Source organism: Nasonia vitripennis, chromosome 4 (genome assembly GCF_009193385.2).
Source record: "Nasonia vitripennis strain AsymCx chromosome 4, Nvit_psr_1.1, whole genome shotgun sequence".
NCBI classification, from domain to species: domain Eukaryota; kingdom Metazoa; phylum Arthropoda; class Insecta; order Hymenoptera; family Pteromalidae; genus Nasonia; species Nasonia vitripennis.
In genome coordinates, this window is record NC_045760.1 from 18593466 (window position 1) to 18610154 (window position 16689).

A 16689-nucleotide genomic window follows, 5' to 3' on the forward strand; every position below is an offset into this window, starting at 1 on the left:
CAATAAACGACTGATTTCTTGAACAGTTTTTTTCTCCTTGTGTGCCGGACGTCAGTGCAAGTGTGAACATGAAGAGTAAGTTAATTGGTCTAGACGTTTATATTAGTAATAGTATTGTTAAATGTATAGGATTGTGATAGCGTTAGCAAAGCAGTCGGGATATGAGTTCTTTTGTGAAAAAATCAAGATGTCGGAAGGTTGGGGATCGCCAACGAAAGCAAACGTAACTTGGACATATGAGTAAATAATAAGTAGTACGCTGTTCTGCCAAGTAAATATTAGAGATACTTGTTGAGCGAGCAAACCATTTATCGCAATTATTATTGGAATGGTCTATATACGCTCTGTGCGAACCAAGTCGACGAGGATGCGTGTACGTCAATGTCAAGGTATGATTTTGGAAGTTTTACTTAGAAAATCTGAATGATGTAGAACATAATATTTGTTGTATATTTTAATGCATTTAAAATTAATAACGTTATTATTGTTAAAATTCATAACGGCTTTTTTGAGAAGAGCCAGCATATTAAATTTTGTCTCGATTTTACAATACTTCGATAAAACGTAAAATAACAAAGCCGGTTCTGAGTTGAAACTTTTGTCATTTCTTCTTTTTGGTATTATGCCATAGGGTTGAAAAAAGTGATCGACGAAGGAAAAAATTGAAAATTGAATCGCTAAATAAAAAACTAGTTTAAAAAATGTTCGCACAGCACATAGGCAAATCATAACGAAGTCATCAAAAGAGCATCAGCGATCACGGGGCCCTTCACCCCCCTCCCCCCTAACTCTCCCAGTCTACAATGAATGCACAAAATGCGGGCCACTTACGCAGCGATAGCGTGAAACTCACATGGCATCTACATGTATGTGTACGCACAATCAGATTCGACACACGAGGTGGCGATAAAACGATCGACGCGTAAACCGTGAAATATCGCGAGAAAAGTATCGCTCGAGGCGCACGCGTCCCGAGTGTTTGTCGTCCGGATTACTTATTCAAAGGATTATACGGACGAGGGAAAGGGTAAGGTCGATACGAGTGCACCCTTCGCTCGTATATGGATATACGTACTATTTCACGCTCAGATTATGCGTCCCAATAGCTGGGATGGCTTATGATACGCGGGAAAATCGCAGAGCCGGATTTTCCATGCACCCAAGTGGGATGCGGTTTTACAAGCAATCATAGTGACCTGTCAGTATGAAATTATTATATCCCCTCGTACCAAGATGATGCATTTAAAAATATCTTGAGTTTACAAGTAAGTACCTAATGTCTATACAACTTCTTTTATAAATTTCTATTGCGAGAAAAGTATAATACACTGTTTTTATAAGCATGGCGTTGAACAAATATAGATTCGTTATGGATCTTGACTTTTCGAAGTAGCTAGTAAATAAAGATAAAATAACTTGCTTCCTTCCTAAGGAAGCCTTGTGGTAGTAATTTTTGGAGTTTCGATAAAAACATGCAGGAAGTGTGTTTTGTTGCATTTTTAAGTGTTTTTAGGAAATGACCGTATGGATGTATGTGTAAGTACATTTGTATACGCTTGTATCTTAGCTTCTCAGTGAATTTTAATCCACCACAAGTCTCATTTACTTTGTTTTTACTGTAACATAATGTGAAAACAGTCTGTTTTTACATTTAGTATTATAGTTATATAGTATTGATAGATTAGAAATAATTTTATTCATCCAACGAAAAATTACAAAAACTCTATGCAATTATACATGAAGTAAAGACAATTTAGATATTAAAGCAATGTATAATGTTGAAGGAAGCTATGTGCTAAAGAATGTGCACCTATTCATGTCTATTAAGCTGAAACCACCACTTTCACCCAACTCAAAAGAAACTATTCTACGATTCGTTGTTAATGTTTTACACCCTAAACTAGTTTGTTTCTCCGTCCTTTTGTTGCCGCGAAACAAAGGTTGGGTTGGCTTAAATATTAAACTAGCATCACCATACCTGTCATTTTTTAACAAATGGAGCTTTTTTAACGATTCAAACGGCATATTTTGTTGTTTATTTGTTGCTGAAAGATAGGCTAGGTCGCATTCTCCAAATTCAACCATAAGACCCAAGGGCCTATTAGTGTGGCAGCCAGCTAGATTCCCGTAATGCAACTGTTTTTTTTTTATTTTTCCTATGTGAATTTTTGTAACTTCAATGATTTTTCTACGTAAAACAATGCATTTTACGGAAAAAAGTATAGGAACACTTTCATCTTAAATTTTTACAAGGAACCTAAAAAAATATTTTTTAGTACGGAGAAGTGAAAATTTTGCAACAATTTTCCGGAAAGTCGTTCTATTTGAAAAGGCTACGGGAACCTAGCTGGCTGCCGCACTATATACCGCGACAAGGAAAATAGGAGCAGCAAAATAGTTTATGGTGTAAAACGTTAGCAACAAATTAGAAACAAATTCTCGAACAGTTATTTACCGCCGATCTACACATTTTTTATCATTTTTCGCTTTTAGGCCTTGGCGCGTTATCGGCCCTTGGGCCTTGTGGTTAAATGGGACCTAAATGGGGCCTTTCTTTCAGCAACAAATTAGTAACAGAATATACCGTTTGAATTGTTAAAAAAGATCCATTTGTTCAAAAGTTACAGCTATGGTGTTGCTAGCTTATTACTTAAGCTAGCCCAATCTTCGTTTCTCGGAAACAGCTGGAGCAACAAAATTAATTCTTGCGTAACAAATTAGCAAAAAATTGTAGAATAGTTTTGTTTTGCTTGGGTGAAAGTGGTGGTTCTAGCTTAATAGACAGCATCTATTTATTTAGATTAGTAGAACAGAGACAAATAAACCAATAAAACGAAAAAAGATGTTTCACTTGACCGGCGATCCCATCATTGCGTAAGAAAGTGTGTGAGCGTCCCGTGGCGAAATATTCTTCGCGGCCCCCTGAGAAAATTCCTCGGCTTCTGAAAACCGAGAGCTAAATAATAAAATAGGAGAAGGAGATCGATGAAGGAAAAAAGTGCGCTTATACATATACATGTATACGCGCAATAAGTAGTAGGCGGCATCTTCTTGAGTCTGTGTGAATCCTGTTGTGACGAAGATAAGTTAAGTCCCTTCTTGTCGCCACCTCGAGCGACGAAAATGCTGTTTTCTCACAAAACGCGACAACAATGCCACCGTCTTCTCTCCAAGACTTGGGAGATCGCCAAGATACGCGTGCGCCGGGCGATATGTATACAAGCCTATAACCTTAAAAGGAGGACCTGCGTAAGAGGATTAGCCGGCCCGAAAGCGATATAGCTGCTCGCTTCCGCGTTTTGCTTTGTGAGCAAGATCAAAGCCACTCGAGCTGCTTATACACGTATAGTGCATCATGATGTTCTTATGCTTACAAGGCTTTTTTCACTTCTGCTCCTCGTGCGTTGAGCTTCTTAATCTACAAATCTAGCGTGCCATCGTAGCCTTCGATTTTTCATTTTCAAAACTTAAAAATTTTTTTTTTTGAATAGCACTTTGATTTTTTGACATTTTTTATAGTGGTTTTCTCATGTCTCGCATCTTTACCATATACGTATATTGTTACTTCTTTTACAACATAAATGATGCCAGAAATATTCCTTGCCAATTTGTGATAATTCTAATGTTTTACACTGATGGCAGTTCTCACGAGCTAGGTATTTTTTATATTTTCCTTAATCCTACACGTAATCGGTTTAAAGTTGATACAGATCTGTTTTGGACATATTCTAGGGACATGAAAAATCACTTGAGACGCACGATCTTAAGCTGACCGCATCATCCTTTTGATATTTTTCTCACAGTCTTACCTTTCTCAAAGCTTCCTGGATGAAAAATTTCACAAAATAATAATAATAAAAAGACAGTTATTCCTTTCTTCGCTCTAGATAGTGTTTTATCTGCGGAAGCTGTAAGCTGTCGTCATCATCGAAACTGGGAAGCGTGAACAATGGGTGAGCTACGCTCTACTCCCAGAATATCTGTGAGCTCTTTTTTACGAAACGAATCGACGATCAATGCGCCCGTCTCTGACTTCTTTTTATCCTCGAGTCAAACACGCGATGTTAACGCTTCCTCCGTTCGAGAAGCATCCGATCAGCGGAGCTCAGACTGTCGGAGTAAAAACGCTCACGTCCGGTCTTGCTTCATTTCTCATGTAAATGAGAAAAGCAGATCTTTCGATTCTCATGTAGGTTAACAAGCCAGCGTTATTCTTACATTCCTTCGCGATTTTGCCATGAAAATTTAAATTTTTGTTTGGGTTATACGACCATCAAAACCATATCGTTTGAAGCTTCGAGTTAACTCTGACATATTTCTATCTATTGAAACAGCTTTATCAACCATAGCGAATGCAAAAAAGCTTGAAAACAAAAGCCGATCTTACTCTTTGTTCGCATCCTCCGCTTAAACGAATACATTTACATACACTCTCGTCTCTCCCTTTTGACGTTCCGCTGCAATCCACTCTCTCGTCTCCCTGTGTGTCTCTTCGCTTTGCGCGCACTCAATAACGAGTCGCCCCGTCGCAGAGTGCGCGACTTCCCCTTGCGTAATCGGCACCCCTGGGTCCCGAGCCAATCAGAAGCGACGCGCCCCTGGAACAATTAGCCAATGGGGCGCGGAGGGGCGCGGCCGGCCAATGAGCGTCGTTCGGGACTGACGCGCACGAGGGCTGCGATTGTCGCTCTCGTCGAGAGGGTGGAAAAGACCAAAGGGGTAGCTACTATTATGTGTGTATTTTATGTGTGAGGAAGAAGGAGATAAAAGGGAGGTCGTACAGGAGCTGAAGCTGATGCCTGATATATTCCTTGGAGAGGAAAACTCTGATGTAGGAAAATTGTTTATAATAACTTTTGGCAATTTTTACAACTCTGACATAGATCTTGGTCTAGAATCTTCGACAATTTAAGCTAACGTCAGAGTAGGGAGTAGTAGAAAGTTACTAAGCGATATATTAAAGTTATTTTAATGACAGTGTAATAGGGTGGAGATGATGCGTTATTAATGGAGAGTGACTTGCGCGATTCGTGCTAAATTTATAATGTATGCGTTGCCGAATTACTTAAATAACACTTTGCTTTTATGATAACTTATGCAATTTGCTGATATCATCGTACTTTTTATGTATAACGCTATTTTAAATGAATGTCTACACTCTCATAATTTTAATTTCCTTTTCATCTACACGCGTAAGGTATTTTATAATATAATACTGCTTATATTCGATATTATTATAGGAAAAGAAAATCCGTTGTGCGAAAGATTCTTCGCAAGCTTGTCTTTTGCCGAGGGAGTGAGTTTCGGCAACGTGATAGGAACGCTGCTTAAGTTAGGTTATTGAAGGGTACGATCATATGTGTGTAATATGGCGAACTGGCAGTTTCGTAACTCATTTTTTCTTTTATTCTTATAAATATGACTGCTGCGTACATTACTTCAAGCCTACGTGAATAATGTTTCTGCGGTCAAGCAATTTCTGCGCCGAATTGCCGTCGCGGAAATAAAGTTAAAAAACGTTTTCAAGATGTTACAATTCATGAAACACTGGCTACCATTAAAGGGTTAAACGGCTTCAGCTCGATAAAGGCTCGTAAAACATGTCCCTTTTAAAATTTCTCTTCCGGGATGAAATTTGCCGAAATAAGCCAGAAAATTACATAGGAAGTTTGTCTCGTACATGCCTCTGCGGTCTCGCTCACTGCTGTCATACTGCAGTTCAAGGTTCGGCGGAAAAAGGGCCAGATCCTTGACATTGGGCTCCAAGCTAATTCCGCGAGGTCACGCACACGCCAGATGGAAAAACGCGCGTTTGAGGTTTTTTTCGGATGTGTGTAACGCGCAGCTGTCGCGAGCGCGCGCGCAAGTCTGACCCTCGTTTGCGTATAACACGCGCGTCGAGGAGAAATGCAATGTTGTTGCTTTTCGAGAAAAATGCACTAATCGCTTGTGCATTTTTTTTGTTTGTTAGTCAATGCGTGAACGATTACGTCTATGATTTTCTTCACATTTTGAAATTAAACTTCTAGTTCGTCTAAAGTTTTATTTGTAGTTGCAGTGAAATTTTGTGCTGCATTCTGAAACTCGAAAATCCAGCACAAAGGCGTACTACGTACGTGGATCATTAAACAAAAAGCGGACAAAAAACTTATATTCCGTACCTGATGATACGAATAGGTGACCGTAGTAGGCGGTGCACCTACTAAGTATACACTATTAGGTAAACACGATGAGTGAATAGCTTGTAAAGATTTATTTACTTAGACCGGAATAACTGAAGATTAAAGATGAGGGTCGAAGTCGAGGCGTTCGTTTCGTTTCAACAGAGGGATCTCAGACAGAAGAAGTGTATTGTTTGATTGTCACATTAATCCCTACTTTTTTTTCGCTTAAGAAAATGCTTGCTTTTGTTTTCAATTGTTGCATTACAAAAGATTTAAAATTAAGATTTAGATGTGCTCAGAACAGAATGTTGCCTGGTATGGATAATCATTAGTTTTTGAAAAGTCATGCTTCGAGACTGTATTACTAGAGCATAAGAGAAGCAACAGTTTTTAATGTCGAAAACTATTTTCCACTGTTTTGTTGCTGTCGAAAGTTAATTTTCCTGACTTGGCTTTTCAATCACAACAAAGTTTTTTGAAATTGAAACTATTGATTTAATAGTATTGAACAAGTTCAGAGTTAGCGATATTTATTACATTACTCTGCCGTATATATGATATTAAAGTGTAAAGGTTCCTTTTTGTACTAATGCCAAAAAAGTTTGATCCATGTTGGAACACGTTTTTTGTTTGTTTTGTATATTATTAAGCTGAATCAATGAATTAGAGAAAATAAACTTTGAAAGCTACCACTATAAAAAGAAGTGAATTACTATAGAGTTGAGAGTGTTATACGCTTGCTATTAAAAGTTGTAACCGAAAACACTATGTACCAGACGAATCTCCCATATAGTAAAGTGTTGAATCCTATTGCAATTACCAACTTTATGTTTCTTCGGAAGATAAGAGAAACTTGTGTAAAAAAGTAATTAGGTGAAAGTAAAATGCTTCATATTTTTACTCTCATTGCTCTCTGGTATCTACTAGTCAAAATACATCAATCACGCCCTAATCATACTATCCTCTTTGTCGTAAGTCTTGGTTCTACCGCTAACCACGATATTACGCTTCACTCCTATACCCCTTCTTGCTTCTTTCTTTCATCTCAACTTTTTCGTATCGATTCAAGACGCCGTATAATTCGATATCGATAGCCGTAACCCTACTCTTCGAGTTAGCACACGCAAGGCTTGTGTCTTCTCTTATTCTTTTTTTCTCCTCTTTTCGAACGTAGGACAGGTTCATTTGATCAAAGCAGAGAAACTGGGTGCAACGGTAAGACGGACTGCTTGGCGCAGTGTCATTCAAGACTTTGTCGTTGCCCGAGGGCATATTTCCTTGAATGGCAGTAGCCCAACAAGTTTTGACGACAGCGGATTTAAGAACAGAAGGGGTACATTATACATGACACGAACAAATTTTGACTGAAATTCGTGTAGTCTCATCTCTGCTGCAATATTTACATAAGTGTAGAATGTTTAAATCATCACAAAGCAAAACAACTCACGCAGTCTCAAATGTCAGCTCGATTTTCGCAAACACGCCATCCATTCCGTTCTAAACCGCCGTGTCATTAAACTCGAACGAAAAGAAAAAATAACAGCCAGGTTGCCTCGGAGCAAGTGCATGAATAATAATAACGGCGGGAGCCACAGGCCGCGTGCATTTTCGCAAGGCGCGCTGCTCAGACACGAAAAAAGCATGAAAAAAAGAGCGAGGCCTGCATCTGCAAGCCGCAGAGTTCGCGATATCCCTTTGTGCGGTTTTCGCCTTCGCCTCCCAGCCGCAAGACGACTCCGCGACCGACAAAAAGGCATGGAAAAAGGAAAGAAGCGAGTGGGACTGAGAGGGAGATGTATAGAGGCTTGAGCGATGATTGGCGTACGATTCGTCGTCCAAGTTCTTCTCCCTTCTGGGCAGTGCGTCGGTCCGTGTAACCGAGAAGCGACGGCACTGATGGAGCTCTACCTACACTTCTATCGTTGCACGCTGCATACTAGAAGTTGAAGCGTCGTTGCTAGGATCGAGTGGCGATATGCGCGATTGGTGGCACGCGTATATGGACTGCTGCCGGTAGATGAGGCTACGATTGCTTGCGTGTCTTAAGTGTATCACGTATCGGCCCGTTTATTGCTTTATTAGAAGAGAATGTCTAATGTAACTTGTATTATTGCTTGTTTGTTAAAATTGACAATATAATATAGCATGCAGAATACGTCACGCACAGTATGTATTCTACATTTTTTTATTCAACAATTTATTCATGCATACATTTACTGTCTGTGCAACTCAATTTCATCGCATTCGTCATGTACATCCGTTTCTCATAGAGGATAAAAACGGCGATTGAGGCATGCTGATGGGCTTCCAAAGCGATCGGAAAATTAAGATTACAGAAATAATATCATTAGACTCGAAAATTTGCAATCTATCTTTTTAATCTTTTAAGCAGTTATGCATTTAAAAATTACCTTGCCCGAAGAAATCTTTACCTGTTCTAGCCCTTCGCAAGCCTACACAAAAACCGTTCTTTCCGTTAATTCCATCACAATCAGACGGGACTACGCGGCTCCCGTGCTGTACACACTGCAGAGCGCTCGCGCCTCTTTATCCGCTGATTAACTCTGTTCCTCTCGTATATGTACTTACAAGTCTTTCTCTCCCTCGACGAAGAGAAAAACGTGCCACCTCCCAGCATAGGCGGGTGGTCGCGCTTCCCAAATCAGGAGCTGCAGCAGGGTGCAGAGCGTGTGCGCCAGCGCAGCTTGACGTCCAAATAACCAAATGTCAACATTGTCGGCGCGTCAAGGGGTTTATGATCGAATTATATGGAGGGGCCGCGTGAGGCACCCGACCGAGACTACATCCTCTTTTGCTCTCTCTCTCTCTCTCTCTCTCTCTCTCGCTCTCTCTTGCTCTGCGTCAATTATCGTCGTCGCAGCTGCGCAGTTCGCTTGCTTTTTTTGAGCGTGCGGAAAGCGCAGCGTGGCGCTATCGCAACTGACGAAGGGGCGGAGAGCTTTGGAGAAAAGAAAGACGAAACGAAGTTGGGGAAGAGCGAGTGAAAGCCAAGGGACGGTCAGAGCAAGGGAATTTTTCGGTAGAAGTCTCGTGTCCAGTGAGGTCAGCTCGCGAAAACTGACCCTGACGCGCCTACTTTTTGTGAGATCCTGGTAATTTCGAGCGTACATTGCTGCACGAGGAGGCGTGGACCGCGACTGGACACGCGCTGTTGCGATTGTCCAACAATAAGCTTGCACGTGGATTTCTGATTTTAGCCAATACAGGCAGAGGCGGGCTGTGAATTATTAGCTAGATTGCGGATCATTTGGTTTTTTTCATTCATACGTCATAATTTGTATTTTCAAAATTTTTATATTTTTTAAAACTGCTTTAAAATGCCAAAGTTATAAAGAAAATGAGTAAATAGTTGAGTTTAAAGGTGTCAAAAGTTATTTTACACAAAAATCTAAAATTGCAACTTTTATATTGATGTCAGATTAACGTGGATTACGTATTCCACGATACGTCGACCACTTAAAAATGTAGTTATTAAAAAAAAAAAAACAATAATAATAATAATAATAAAACGAAACGGCTTTCGTCTTTCCACATAGGGCATGTATTACACACGAAAACACCACTTCGAACGCGACACCTCCAGAACAATGAGTGGCATAATGTAGCTAACGTGTTTGCATGTGAAACGGGTAGTCGACAGAAGGCGCGAAATGCGACAATTAACCGAAGCTGCGATTCCCTAATATTCTCGTTTTAATCAAGCAGGCTCATTGTGTGCCCTTCCTTTGTCGCGCTTAATCAGTCCTTACGCGCGAGACTCGCTTTTTCTCGCTGTTTTATTATTCGAATTTAAGAGCCACTATATTGTGACTTCGACGATATTAGCGATTAGAGAATAATTAATGGATCGTATGTGTTTTTAAATAAAGCCCTTTGTTGCGTCTAGAATGCAATAACAGAATAATTATGCACGAACGATTATATTATTTGTACCAACATCATTTACTATATAAGGTATGAATGCAAATTTAATCATTGTGATTATGTAGATCTGAATTTTTACGATTTGTAATCTTTTACTCAGCATACCAGATATCAATGCTTGCTTATCGATATATTACCTTTGACATTTTGTTTATTGTCTTATTCTTGCCATATGTAAGTGCCTCAGTCTTCGATAAAAATTCTCTCCCTTCTAAATTACCGCATCGCTAGAAAACAGGACATAAAATATTGTCAGTCTTAATTTTTTGGTTGTGCAAAGCTATCTCTGAATCAAGGTATTATGCGCATGATCATCAGTACAGAAAAAATAAAATTAACAATACTCATCAGCTCTTTATTGAAATCAGTAAAGATCTACGAAAATGCAAGTGAATAACAACCCTGGTAGAAATCCCAACCAATTTTAACCCAAAAATAATCTATAAGTGTCGAATTAGCTTATCTAAGCCGAGAATATTGGGTTGTAATTGGCTAACAGCGACATCGTTTTAACGCAAGAATAAGGTTATTTTTGCCCATATTGTTTTTAAAGAAGAGATACGTAACCTCAAATGTAAATAATAATGCAGCAAAGCAAAAAAACGCGGTAAATATTGATGAGAGAAAGTACAGTTTTGTTACTAAGGAGTTTTTGGGGTCGCTGAACACGAATATCGCGACGGCAATGCTCTCAGAAGTACCTGCTGCCCTGGGTAGACAGTATTAATGTCGTCTCCTGGAGTTTTGTTAGAATTTGAAACATAATTAGTCGCAACTCGTTACTCGGGGGTTTTCGAGGTTGATGAACACGAATATAGCGACGGCAACGCTCCTCGAGGTACCCGGTGCCGAGGGTTGGCAGTATCAACGTCGTCTCCTGGAGTTTCACGGAAAATAACGACATATTTCGTCGAAACTCATTGACTGGAGGTTTTTGAGGTCACTGAATACGAGTAAAGTGACGATAATGTCTTTCTAGGTACCTGGTGTCCAGGGTAGACAGTATCAATATCGTCTCCTGGGATTATCTTGACTTAATTACTATTAAATTCCCACAAAACTCCAAAAGATGACGTTGATACTATTCACTCTGGGCACTAGGTACCTCAAGGGGCGTTGATGTCATGATATTCATGTTCTGCGATCGCAAGAACTCCCGAGTAACAAGTTTTGGCTAATTATGTTTCAATATCTCTCAAAACTCCAGGAGACGGCGTGATAATGTCCACCCTGGGCACCAGGTACCTCAGGGAGCGTTGCCGTCGCGATATTCGTGTTCTGCGACCGCAAAAACCCCCGAGTAGCAAAACTGGACTTATTTCCATAAATATTTATGGAGTTCTTATTGTTTGTCTCTTTCGCTGCACTTTATATAGGTTATGATCGCACTCGACGCGCATATTAACTCATTATAAGCTTAAAATTGGTTAAAAATTGGGTTATTTTTAACGAAAGAAATAAGGTTATTCTTACTAAGCAAGCCAACGCCTAAGCTAATTCTTCTACCAGGGAAATCGTAATTCTCTTCACTCTTCATTATATTATAATTATAAAAAGTATCAATTTTTAACTATTAACAACATGGTTTTAAAAAACGTTACGAGCAGAATGGATAGCGTTTGTTACGGACAATGCGTAAAAAATGTAATAAACTGAGATACGCAGGCGCTTGAATACGGGGGTGGAGGAGCGAGAAAGGGGCGCATCACCTGGTGCGACCATCCATCAAGCGACCGAAACGAGAGCGAGGAGTCATTATATGCGCGCAGACTCGCGAGTACAATGAGACGGAGAGCAAAGGGTGCGAGACTCGCGTGAAAAATGACAGTGAATTATATGCTCGTTATCCTGGTTGGAGCAGTTAACCAAAAAGTCGGGCGGAAAATCGAGCAAATGATTGCTTTTTGTCGTGCACTTTCTCGGAGAAGGGTACATTATATCGATGCCTACTAAATCAAGTGTTGTGCAGTTTTGCAATATTGCCGTAACAATAACGCGCGTTAGTTTAAGTTATCGGTGGAGCAATATTGTACAAACTGTCTATTTTACAACAAGTGTTATTAAAAATTGATTCGTAAAACTTGTTCTGTAAAGCAAAAGTAGAAAAATTATTTATTTAAGTAATGGAGATGATGTTCATAATAACTCAAGATTCTCAATCCTAATGCTTTCCAAGCCAGAAATCTCTCTTGTTGAACCATCGCGACGCACTTCCTACGAAATTAAAAACAAGAACAGCCCTATATAATGACCCACAATTTAGACGGCGAAAATACTAAACGGAAGCGGACGATAGTATAGTAGCAGCAGCAAAAAAAAAAAAAAAACAGAGGCGTAATTTGTAACAGACGAGGGTCAGAAGAAGAGCTACGAAGCACCCGGGTGCTAAAGGGAAGAAAAGTGCAATTTGTCCGCGTCACATTGGAATACGAAAGGGTATCTGTGTCCCGTTTCGCGTTGGTGCGTGTATGCATGTTCATGTGTTTGGTCGCGGTCCGACGGCGAACATCCACATACTGCGTTGACTCATTATTAGCTTCTCAATAAAAAAAGAGAAGTAAGATAAAGAGCACAGGGTGCGGAACTCGTAAAATGCACCCGTTTCGAATTTTAATTTTGTGAACGATGTAAATCACTCGCAACTTTCGACGGTTATAGGTTATTTTTTTTCAATTGATTTTATTTTATACAAAGAACCAATATTATGCATGCATTTGCTATTTTTTATTTAAATATTAGATACAATTGAACTACTATTATTGTTCATACAGTCTATTATTCCACAAACATATAAAAATTAAATATATGCCGATATGTGTTTTCTGCGCGTTTAAAAATCTTCTTCTAAAAGCGAACATGTATTTTTAAAAAGGTAACCTTGAACCGCCAATTCTATTGTCACGGTCAAGGATGACTTGACTTTTATTCGTCTTTTCACGTTGCGATTCATGAAGGCTTTTGCGCGCGCAGTAGAGGGAAAAAGAGAAAAATAGTCATGTCATCACGAGGGGGAGGGGATGGGGGGGGGGGGGGTGAATCTTATTTTGTGCAGTCGTGTTTCTAGAAAAGAAGCAGTATGAAAAATGGGAGTGCCGAAAGAGCTAACGATCTTTAAAGTGTAGTATAGAAGTTAAACGTTTGGCTAATGATATACATACACTATACCTTTCAGCATGGTTAAAAGATCAGTAATTGTCATCTAATGGATGTAAAGTGATTTTTATTAAAAACATTTGTTCGCACGAAGGAAAGATATTTGTTTGGTTTATATTGTTCACGCCAAAGTTTGCATGAAGGTGAAGTGATAATAATCTATATTTTAATTCCAACGGATCGTAGAAGAGTCACTTAGAGAAAGAAGATATTTTGGAAATGTACCAAGCTAAACAGAAGCTTTATCTAATCGGAAGCAACGGCATATTACCGGTGCCCGCGTCAACTTTCATAATAGAAGTGACCGAATTGGTGGATCTCGAAATAAGATTATATAAATTGAAATATTCTGAATTTTGGAACATCCATGGCATTTTTTTCATCAGAAATATACACGCAACAGACACATTCGTTTCTCAAAATGCTATGGACCTTCAACGTCTTAAACGGAATGTACATGTGTCCCCACACAAGCGGTACCGGCATTGCGCTATATACATGTTCAATCCCTTCAATACACACTTTTCTAAATTTCGGGAAAAGGTGGCCATCTTTACTCAAGAAAATGGCCACCCATTCGCTTTGTTTAGGCTAATTTATGAACCGAAAGGTAAGCCGATTGAAACAAACTTAATATTATATAAATGTAAATAAAAGAGAACTTAATTGTTGCATTATTATTAATAATTTTCATGTTTCTGATAGATTTCGACTTCTCTAATCTATGCGATTCACTAAACTTTGACAGAACTCAAGACTTGTTTGATTATCCGATAAAAATATTCGATATGACTTATTGCTTCCAAACGTCTCTTGAGAATCAGGGGGTAGTAAGTAACACATTTCATGGAAACAGATCCATATAAAACAGCGCGAAAAGTGCAGAAAACAGTCTGGGAGAAAATGCGAGCCAATACCAGTCACTCATTCTTTGACCTGGGAGAAATCGGTACAATTTATGAAAACGGCACAGCAGACGGAGCAGAGCTGTTGCAGAAATTCTCCAGGGTCGATTCGATTGTTGCGGCGTCGACGATTATCAGCGAGGACTTCGGCAGAATGAAGCAAACTACTTAAGGCCGGCCGGGTTATGCTTTATAATAAGAAAAAAACCTAAAACTATTTTCGACTCATTGTCTTTCCATCAACAGCTTTTATCTTAATGAATCTACTTAAAATTAATTACGCAGAAGCAATCCTCGATATTTTACGAGGTGCCTTTGGCGTTGCCATGATTCAAAGACCGATCAGCAGATTCAGTAAACTATTTCACATCTATATAATTTATAATTTCTTGATTATGAATACGTTGCTGCAAAGTTTTCTGAGCTCCATGATCACGACTGCGCCGACGACTTATGCGGAAACTACAACGTGTGTGGTTCAGCGTATTATCAACAGTATTACGTTGACACGCTATTGCAGGACTTGATCACACCGATCGAAGACTTAGTGGGATGCACGAAATTGATGAATGACGATGCTCAAACTGTGTGCGTGGAAGATTGCATAATTACTAGGTATGTGATGAATGAAAATAATAAATTTCACATTGCGAAAGATCCGCTGTTTGTGCGATACAGTATGTTTCTGCGCATTTTATTTTACTTCATTTTAGCGGCATTCAACGTTGCTATTCTGGTATTTCTTTTTGAATTAATAGTGAATTTCGTTCACCGTCGGCTGTTCAAAATAAGTATTTTGAAGTCGAAAAATCGTTAAAATGATACAAATTCAGTTTGTGTGAGCTCTTTTTCTATACAAACGCTTTGACGTTGTTTAGAAAGTGGACAATAAGACTTTGCTCCCGCTTAATATGAGGTGACTTGTTGCTATAAGCTATATTTATAATATCAATAACGCGTGATAAAACAGCACTTGGATTCAACATTCACGATCTCTGACGATACAAACAACGATTTTCTGACAGAAAATATGAGAAATAAATTGAGGAGGATTCCCGCGGCGTCGATTTCCGAGGATAGTCCGCGCACATCGTGGAAAAGCGCGAGAGCTTCCTGCGAAAGACGCGACAACATAAACTCCGGCAGTGATGCTCTCCTCGTTGAGAAAGAGAAGCGGAAGCCGTCGCCAGACGACCGGCGGCATCAGACGCGCGCATAAACAAACACGTGCGCGCGTATGCGCGCTTTTATTATCCGCATGGGATTTTATTGGGCGAGTCTATGCTACTTGGCGGCTTTGACGCTTGCCGACGTGCTGCTCCGTTTTACGCTCTGTTTTGCTTTTTCGGATCGCGGCGCGTTATAGCGCGTTTTATTTTCGACCGATTCGGCCATTTTTTTCTCCTCTCGACGCTTGGGTGGCGCGAGATGAATGACTCACGCCGGAGTGAGCGCGGGCCTGTGTAGCGATGCATCAACATCAGAGAAACGTGACGATGAAGACGCGCGGTCGATGAATTGGACGAGGGCTAGGAGTTTGTGTTACATTTAGCCCGTTTGTTTTGTCGATGTTTGGATTTAGAGATATTGGATTAATGGCTGTACTTTTTTTTCTGTCCGAGGACAAGCTCTTGTAGTTACAAGGGATTGATGTGCGTAGAGTATATAGCTCGAGCTAAAAGTGAGATCGATTGAAATAAAATATGCGAGTTTTCTATAGCCTCTAGAAATTGGCATGGAGTTGTGGGAGCAAGAAACATGTGATGGATGTAAGTAAATATAGTAGTATTTCTAACTCTTTAACTCCACTGTATATAATTGTGAAATCAATACAATAAAATATGTAAATATGTAATAAAGTAGAATCGTTATTCCACAGATAAAACACCAATATAACTAACAGCCGAAGCGCATTCGCGGCAATCAACCATTAGAGAAACAGCATCGCAAATCCGCACTACTCGCTGAGATCGTAAAGCTGGCCGACAGAAAAGTTGTCTCTCCCTCTCTTCCTTTCGCGCATCATGCTGCGGCAGCGAAGTTCGCCTCCTCCATGGACTAATGGAATAGGATGTCGAGCCGCGGTGCGATGCAGCAGCAGCAGGAGCGATGCGCCCACATATGCAGGAGGTCGTAAATCTCGTTGAGTTATCGCCGCTTAAACGACTGTGAAATTAGCGGTTTGGCCCGGGCCGGCGTTTCCGATGCGCCTCGTAACTGTCTTCTAGGTGCTAAATTTCGCGCTCGCGCGATCTATAAAACTGCGCGCGCGGCGCGTTTTATAAGTATAATTTCGAGGCGCGGTGGATGTGCTACGGGCCATGGATTCGAAAGGCTCTTTGATGTGCAAAGAGGCGGGAGGGCAGAGATGTTGCATCCGTAGGGAGTTATTATGGATAACGATGAATTTGCGATTGACTCGGCTTTAATAATTGACTCCGCTCTTAATTAAATATAGCTGGAGGGTTCATTTCTTTCAATTAATAATGCTATTTGCCTATTGTACTATGAACTTTTGCTAC